Source organism: Monodelphis domestica, chromosome 7, assembly GCF_027887165.1.
Source record: "Monodelphis domestica isolate mMonDom1 chromosome 7, mMonDom1.pri, whole genome shotgun sequence".
NCBI lineage: Eukaryota > Metazoa > Chordata > Mammalia > Didelphimorphia > Didelphidae > Monodelphis > Monodelphis domestica.
Genome location: NC_077233.1, coordinates 25,945,276 through 25,954,714, shown reverse-complemented (window position 1 = coordinate 25,954,714; position 9,439 = coordinate 25,945,276).

Below are 9,439 nucleotides of genomic sequence, written 5' to 3'. Positions count from 1 at the left end.
CCTGGGGATACAAAGAAAAAAGGAAACAGCCTCTGCTCTCATGGAGCTTATATTCTATAGTATTCTTTTTTCCTCCCTCTTTCCAACATTCTAGCCCAAATTTCTGCCAACTATCCAGCTCCACTCTGATTCAACAAACCCCAGACTGAAATTCATCATTTTCCTCCCACTTCTCACCCCTGATCTCCCTCATGGCTTTCTTTTTTTTCATAATGGCACCATCATTCTTCCCATAATCCAGGTTCGAGACCTCAGGACCATATTTCATTTCTCTCACTCCCTCAACTGCCATATCTAATCAATTGCCAAGTGTTATTAGATCTATTTTGTCTTTTCCTCTCCTATTCATGCCCTATGTTTCTCTGGCTTTAGAATGCAGTTGATTGCTGGCCCACATTACCTCCTACCTAGTCTATTGAGATAATTTTCTAATTGGTATATCAGGAGATAGTTGGAATCAAATCCTAACTCCTCCATTTACTATATAACCTCGAAGAATCCACGTAACTTCCCTGAGCCTCAGTTTCTTCAGCTGCCTCTTAGGGTTTTCTTCCTCAATTCTAGTCTATGTATCAGAGTCAAAGTAATGTTTCTAAAATAAAGCTCTGGTCAAGATTTTCCCTTCAATTCAATGAAATAAACATCACCAAATCCACGGAATTATATTAGCTAGAGAGTGACTACAATATAGGAAAGACAGTAGAATATACCCAGAAATTCACTGCAGAAGAAATTCAAAGTACCATAATAAAACTCACTGCTTCAGATGTCTATAAACAAATGTCCAAAGTATGGGAGAAAGAGGGGAATTGTTTAAAGCGATGGAATGTGGTTGTACAGTGAACTAAACAACTAATTTAGATGTTATGTAGGGAGCCAAATTTGCTCCCGCTGGGACTTGGTGGAATGAAGCCCAAGCCTGGAATATGACTCATAAGAAGGACTATACCTTAATCAAGTTCTATCATTATGACAATATACTCATGTAAGAAAATCCAGTAAGTATAGTGAAGGGTATGGGAGTGTAGATCGATAGAAATAGACACAGATATGGTATTTCCATTAGAATATATCAGAGACCACTTGGACAGAAGAAGGAAGGAAATGAGTTCAGGAATACCACAAGCCTGGCACAGTTACTAATGGGGAGCTTCACCTCTTTGGACATCTGTTGGAGATCATTCTCTGTCCTAAACAAAACACCTCATAACTTCTTAACTTGCCTTAATGATAGTTTCATCTTTTAAGATCTGGAGAAACCATTGTGGGGGACTACTATTCTGAACTCAGTTCTGGAAAACAGAGAAAGTGGTTACTGAGGAAGAAATAATGGGAATTATGTGTGTGTGGAGGCGGGCTAAGAAGTGGAGTAACCTTATTCCATCTTGGATTGTGTGATAGAGAAGAAATAAATCCGAGTGTTTTCTCTTCTACAGCCTAGATTTTAGAAGAACTTAAAGAGTTCAAAGAAAAGATAGACAGAAATCTCTAGACTAAAACTCTTTAGGAGAAGCTAGATGAGACAAGTTAGAAAACCCAAGGCAGAAGAAAAAATGGAGTTGTCTAAAAAGATGGGCTGTGGTTGCATAAGAAACTCATCAGTCAACTCAAATTTCAGTGTTGAGAGATTGATCAAAAAATGATCAGCTTGATAAGCTCACAGAATAATGAGCCTTTGGGGTTTCTTGAGAATATTCTTGAGAATTCTGTGGAGATTGTGGTTGGCCTTATTGGTGCCTCATAGAGAAGATGGAAGGCATCTCCAGAATTTGTCTCAGTTACTGGGGTTGACCTACACTTTTCTCACACTCCTTTTTAATGGATATTATGGGAGAAGGAATGCATCCTTGATTCTTACCTATAAAAGTGGGGCTCTATTCTGGTCTTGGGTTCTTCTTTATGCCTATTTCATCATGTCTGTGATTCAAGAAAAAAGGCAATAGAGCTAAGAGTGAACCTAACCAAATGGGGGAGAGGTTCCTCCCACAGAAAATTATAAGAGACAAAGACCCAAAAGGGTTCAATATGTTGCATACACATACAGCTTGAGGGGAATGTTCCTAGCCCCAGTCTAGGAAGGGTAATGCCATAAATTTGCTGCCAAATGGTAGGTTAAAAAGGGCAACTATGTTAAAAAGTCAACAAGCATTTTTAGGTACTTATTCTGTGCCAGGAATCATGCTAAGCACTGGGAATACAAATACAAGAAGAAAGAAAAAGTCCCTGCCCTACAGGAGTTTACATTCTTTTTAAGTTTTGTCTTGTTTTCCTAAATATTTTTCAGGAGATGCCTTGTGGGAAGGTGATGGAGTAAGATTTAAAGCTTTCTTTCCCTCCTAAAACCCCCCCACAAATAACCAAAAATAACTCTATAAAATCAACATTAAAAGCAGCAAAAATAGATAGGAGTCTGGAGTGAAGCTAAACAGCCAAGGACAACCAAGGAGGAAGTTTTTTTACTTCCCTGGCTTTTGTCTCAACTTCTCTGGGGATAGGAAGAGAGAAAACTGAGAGAACCCACAAGGCAGCCTCAGAGGGCACGATTAGCAACTTCAACTTGTTTGCTTGAGCCTAGAGAGTATAAGTCTTCAGGTGTTAAGATTAAAATTAGTTTCTCTGCTAAAAGTATTATATTTTTATGAGGTTTATTAAAGATTAAGAAATAAAGAAAATACAAAATAAGAAAGCACGTGCTGAGGAGGGCTGAAAGGCCCATTCAATTTCACTTACTCTACATCTTGAGAGATGCGTGTGCTTGGAAGCGGAAGCAGGGAGAGAGAGTAGGTGGTACAGTCAGTTTAGATAGCCATTGTGTTCTCACACTCAGGTGAGGACTCAGGGAGATTATAGGGCAATCTGGGAACTATCAAGGACTTCTGGGGATTGAAGTCTGGGGTTCAAATCTCCATTTTTACATGTCTCTGTTTGATCCTATTGGGAAAAGCTTTTCCCCAAAAGGATCATGAAAACATAATCAACTTAAAGATTACAATAATTTGAGGATAAGAGGGAAAAAAGAACAAAATCAATAATTGCTAGATGCATTCACAAAAAGCCAGTTAGGGAGCAGTCCCCTTTGGCATGAAAGTATACATACAAATAAATGTTCAATCAACTACACCCAAAGTTTATTCTTGATCTTCTCGTGCAACTTTTGGTCTGGAGGCATCTTCGTGGTGTCTTCTCCAAACAGTTCGGTTTCTGGATTCGGAGAGGTAGCATGTTTCTTAACCTAAAATACTTCTTAAAAGTAATTTAAACTTCGCAATTTAAAATAATAATATTTAATCACTTAGGGTCACTTAGGGATGCATGGCTAAGTTATGAGGTATATGAATCAATTGATAAGAGAAATCTAAAAGACATCAAAAAAATCCAAAGAAAAAAGAAAATTTCTGGATGAAAATATAGACTATCAAAGTCTTATGTGTAAAACTTCCAAGTTAAAAAAAAAATAAATCTATAACAGGTCCCTGAATCAGGGCCCAATTAAAATTATCTAAGCAATGATGCATTTACCCAGTCAGTAGCCAGGACTACAGAAAGGTGGCCACACTATGAAGGACAGAAAAGGGACTAGATTATAGAAGCCAAGTAGGAGCCAAGTTTGGGATACTCGTCTGTAAGTATTTTCAGAGTGAGTGTGGATACAAGGAAGGCCTACATCTTAACGCATGTTAAGCATAGCAACCTCGAGTCTTCACACTAGGTTCAAGTCCTTTGTATTGGCTTAGAAGTGCATCAATCCATCCTGGATTGGTTTATCTTTGGCCCTGGGTAATGGCTCTTTTGTATATCTTGCCCTGGAATTGGACAGAATCATTAAGCAAAGTCCCATAAATTTTTTAAACAATTAGTGGCATCATTTTAATAGTCTCAAGCTTTTGGGGCATGCATTAGCAAATGTATTTTAAACTTATGTTACTGCTAAATCAAAAAGTTAAAGAAAATTCTTAATACTAGTGACATGTGCTTCAAATATAAAAAGGAGAGAAAAATAAAAAACTGAAATAGTATTTTGCACATGCAAGAAAAATATAATAAAAGAATTTTAAAAATTAAAAAAGGTAGCTTATAATCATTAACGCACTGTGTCAGCTAAGAAAATGTAGAATACAAGGCTTTCTCACCAAAAAAGAGATCCATTTCCTCTTCATATCTGGCCATGATCCACTGTGAGTACAAGCAAATGAATTTTATGAGGTAACATTTTGTTTATATAGAACAGTAGTACAAATATGTAGTTATCAATATCCCCAAAATTCTCAATAGCCCAATTAATTACTATAACAAACAAACACACTATCATTTTTCACATAAGTTGCTGTATGGTATTTTTAAAGCCTATGAACTGATGGATATTTGTCACAATTTTTACAAACATAGCAAATCTTTCAACCTTGGTAAACCTATTTTTAAACAAAGTAAAACTTATTTTGGGTTTTGACCATCATCAAGAAATCTAGATGTCATTGCAAAAAATGTCTAAGAAAAGGAGTCTAAGAAAAACCCAAACCTCTGTAAAGTGAGCTGAAGAGTATAAATGAGAGATGCTCCCCTTTTTGGGGGAGGCTTCTAGGGGTACATGCCCTGGGATTAACTTCTCAACTTCCATTCACATTCTTATAAATGTGGGAGTTGGGGTTTATAATTATATTTCACTTCAGCTACTAAAATGGGCCTTACCTCCTGTTAGGGGCAGGCAAAATGACCAGAGATTGTTAAGAAAAATTCTAAAAATTGTGTCTAAAGAACCCTTAAAATCAACTTGAGGGGGCAGCTAGGTAGCTCAGTGGATTGAGAACCAGGCCTAGAGACGGGAGGTCCTAGGTTCAAATCCAGCCTCAGCCACTTCCTAGCTGTGTGACCCTGGGCAAGTCACTTGACCCCCATTGCCTAGCCCTTACCACTCTTCTGCCTTGGAGCCAATACACAGTATTGACTCCAAGACGGAAGGTAAGGGTTTTTTTTTTAAAAAAATCAATTTGAGATATTTAGCTCATTAAATTTTCCAAAGGTTGTTATAGCAATTTTCTGATGGAGTCCATGTATCCTCTATGTGACAATTTACAAAGTCAAAAATAGAAAAGCTGTTTTATATGGGCCTATTCAATAATGTTTGTTCAGTATAGGTATAGGGGAAAAGCAACAGAATTTAACAGTAGTTAAAACCAGTACATTAAAATGATTCAGTGTAACAGAATAGTATTGAATGCAGTAATATATGAACTTAAAACCAACAAAATTTAACCTTAAACAAAACAATCAGCAAAATGCAATAGAACACAGAGATTTTTATAAAGCATGGAGTCTGAAATGCCTTAAAAATATAACCTCCAGTCTCTTTAAAGTTCCTTGGGTTTTTATCCATTTAAATTCCTATTGTCAGAAGGCAGAAGATTGATAAGGGCTAGTCAATGGGGGTTAAATGACCTGGCCAGGGCCACACTGCCAGAAAGTGTCTGAGGCCAGGTTTCAACCAAGGACCTCCCATCTCTAGGCCTGGCTCTCAATTCACTGAGATGCTGAGCTGCCTCCACATAGTGAGGGTGGATTTTAGGAATCTCAAATTTGGCTAAAGAGTTGAGGGAGCTGAATTTTCCCCCTGGCAATCAGGTGAAGTAAATGAAAGTATCAGTACAGTCAAAAGATATACTCTTAAAGCCATGCTTATAAGTTCCTGTTTGGAAAAGCCTCTTCCTTCTTTTCTTTCTTTCTCCCTCGCTGTGATCCCCTGCCCCCAGTCCACATGGAGGCTAATTGTAGCCTAAGGAAAAAAATCACCACCGTTTTTACCAGCTGGTAGAATTAAGTCCTGAGCCTGGGGCTATGAGCTGTCTGCTCCGAGGCTAGAATTTGCTGGGTGGGTGGGTCATAACCAGGTGAGTGAGATCTGGGTTAAACAGGTCTGGATTGCAGGCAAAAGGAGCAGGCAGCACAAGCTAGCCAAGCCGGGCTGGGGCAAGCAGGTGGGCAGGAAGGGCTGGGACCAGGTGAGTGATATTGAATCAAGAAAGCCCGAAGTGGATGGCTGAAGGCAGGAGCTGATCAGGATGGTTTTCTAAAAAAGCTTAAAAATCATTATCTGGGCTATCTTTTTTTTTTTTTAATTGAGAGTTTTTTGTCCCACTAGGTTGCCAAACTCTTAGATTAAAATTAGTTTCTCTGCTAAAAGTTTTATATTTTATGAGGTTTATTAAAGATTAAGAAATAAAGAAAATACAAAATAAGAAAGCAAGTGCCTAGGAGGGCTAAAAGGCCCATTCAATTTCACTTACTCTACATCTTGAGAGATGCATGTGCTGGTAAGCAGAAGCAGAGAGAGAGAGTAGGCAGTACAATCAGTTTATTTTTTTTTTAATTTTTTAAATTATTTTTTTATTTAAAAATTTTTTTTTATTTTTATTTGGTCATTTCCAAACATTATTCATTGGAAACAAAGATCATTTTCTTTTCTTCCCTCACCCCCTCCCACCACCTCTCCCACAGCCCACACGCAATTCCACTGGGCATCACATGTGTTCTTGACTCGAACCCATTTCCCTGTTGTTGGTATTTGCATTAGAGTGTTCATTTAGAGTCTCTCCTCAGTCATATCCCCTCCACCCCTGCAGTCAAGCAGTTGCTTTTCATCGGTATTTTTACTCCCACAGTTTATCCTCTGCTTGTGGATAGTGTTTTTTAGATTCCTGCAGATTGTTCAGGGACATTGCATTGTCACTAATGGAGAAGTCCATCACCTTCGATTGTACCACAGTGTATCAGTCTCTGTGTACAATGTTCTCCTGGTTCTGCTCCTCTCGCTCTGCATCACTTCCTGGAGGTTGTTCCAGTCTCCATGGAATTCCTCCACTTTATTATTCCTTTTAGCACAATAGTATTCCATCACCAACAGTACAGTCAGTTTAAATAGCCATTGTATTCTCACACTCAGGTGAGGACTCAGGGAGATTATAGGGCAATCTGGGAACTAGCAAGAATTTCTGGGGATTGAAGTCTGGAGTTCAAATCTCCATTTTTACACAGGATACCACTATAATCTGAATCCTCAGACGGACGGCTCTGGGAATAGTTGTGCCTACTGCAGCCTTAGCTCCAGAGACCCCAGCTGGCTCAGGGTTGGGGATTGAAGGAGTAGGGCACCTTGGAATCAGTGGATGTCAGGCCCTAAGGGCAGGAGCTCAAGCCTTATTGCTAACAAAAGAGGGACTTTGGAGGCCTCCCAAAATGCAGACTAGACACCTGCACTGTCTGGGGTTACAGCAGTAGAAGAGGAGTAAGGAAGAAGCGTGCAATGGTGAGTGGGATTGCTGAGAAATTGGGGCCAGGTCAACTGAGGTCACTCCCAGGAGAGTGGAGTTCCTGGCTGCTGCCACAGGGAGTGTCAGATTGGCTGCTTGCAGTTGCAGTGGCAAAATTACCTTCTAGGCTCTGGTTGAAATACCTGAGGTTAATCACAGATTGAGGCTTGCGTAGGGGACTAAAATACATCAGGCCCTGGAATATAAAAATAGTAATAACAAAAGAGGATCCAGGAAAACACACACACACACACACACACACACACACACACACACAAATCCTGAAGCCTGAGATAACAACAATCAACACAATAGGAATTCTGGGACTCCAGAGGGAAAGCCCACAACTGTCTATTGGCCCAAACACTAAAATAAAAAATAATTAATTGAAGTGTGCAAGATAGGGAGAAAGAACCCAACTATTTTTAAAAAACCTTTACCTTCTGCCTTGGAACTATGTATTAGACTATTGTATTTGTTATGTGTAATATGTGATATGTGTATTAGTTCCAAGGCAGAAGAGTGGTAAGGGCTAGGCAATGGGTGTTAAGTGATTTGCCCAGGGTCACACTACTAGGAATTATCTGAAGCCAGATTTGAACCTATGATCTCCTAGTCTCTAGGCCTGGCTTTTAATCCACTGAGCTAACCAGCTATCCCCAAGAACCCAACTATTGATAGATATTATGGGGACAGAGAATATCTTGGCTCAAACTTAGAGGACAGTGAAGTAAAAACACCTACTTCAAAAATAGCAAAGAAATATCATAAATGGCTACAAGCTCAAAAAGAGCTTTTGCAAGAGCTATATAAAGACCTCAAAAACTAAATGAGAGAGGTATAGGAAAAATTAGGAAAAATAATAAGAGCAATGCAAGAAAATCAAAAGAATTATGCAAGGTATCACCCAAATGGAAAATGAGACCCAGAAATTTACAGACGAAAATAAAGAATTAATAAGGATTAAGAACAAGAATTGGACAAAGAGAAGCTAATGATTTCCTAAGATAATAAATAATAAAGCAAGATCAAAAGAATGAAATAACAAAATAGAATATGAAAACATCTTATCACAAATACAAGAGAACTAAAAAATAGATCAAGGAGAGACAATATAAAAATAGTTGGATGCCCAGAAGTTATGATTTTTGAAAAAGAGTATAAATTCATATTCCAAAAAATCATCAAGGAAAACTGCCCAGAAATTTTAGAAACAGAGGATAAAATAGAAATGTAATGGCTCTACCCATCACCACCTAAAAGAGACCCCAAAATGAAAATGTACAGGAACATCATTGCTAAGTTCCATAGCCCCTCGGTTAAGGAAAAAATACTACAAGCAACATGAAAAAACAACAACAATTTAAATACTATCAAGCTACAGTAAGAATAAGATAAAACTAAGCATCCATAACATTTAAAACATGCAAGACATGAACTTAGCATCTTGCAAAGTAAAAGAATTGGGTTTACAACCAAGAATAAAATATCTGGCAAAGATGAGCATAATTATAAAAGGGGGAAAATGGATATTTGATGAACTAAAGGAGTTTCAATTATTCCTAGAGAAAAAGCCAGAAGTGAATAGAAAATTTGATCTATGAGAAACATACAAAGGTAATGAAAGAGTAATCATAAAAAACCCAAAAGGTCAAATTGCTTGAAAGTGATATGGGAAATGTCATCTATCTATCCTGGGAATGGCATCATTGCCTGGGTATTTTAAAAGGATAGATATGGATAGAAAACTCCAAGTTGAGGGAATGGAATGGAATGAACTAAAATGATACTGGAATAGACTAGAAGGAAGCAGGGGGAATGGCTATCTCATACGGAGGGAAAATGAATAGAGGAAATGCCATTGAGAAGGGGAGTAGGGGGTGGAGAGATAGGAACACTAGAACCCACCGCTAATCAGACCTAGAATAAAGAGAAAACAATATACACAATTAGAAAGATAAAAATTTTCTTAATGTCAGAGAAACAGGAGGGAAGGGAAAGGGAATAAGGGAGGGACTGGGATTTCCACTGGAGGACTAAGGGAATAGGGGAAAGAATATTGGTTAAGAAAAGGGAAGCCAAAGTGATTAAGAAAAGGGGAAGAGAAGAATACCTACAGGGGAGTGCATATCAAGAGT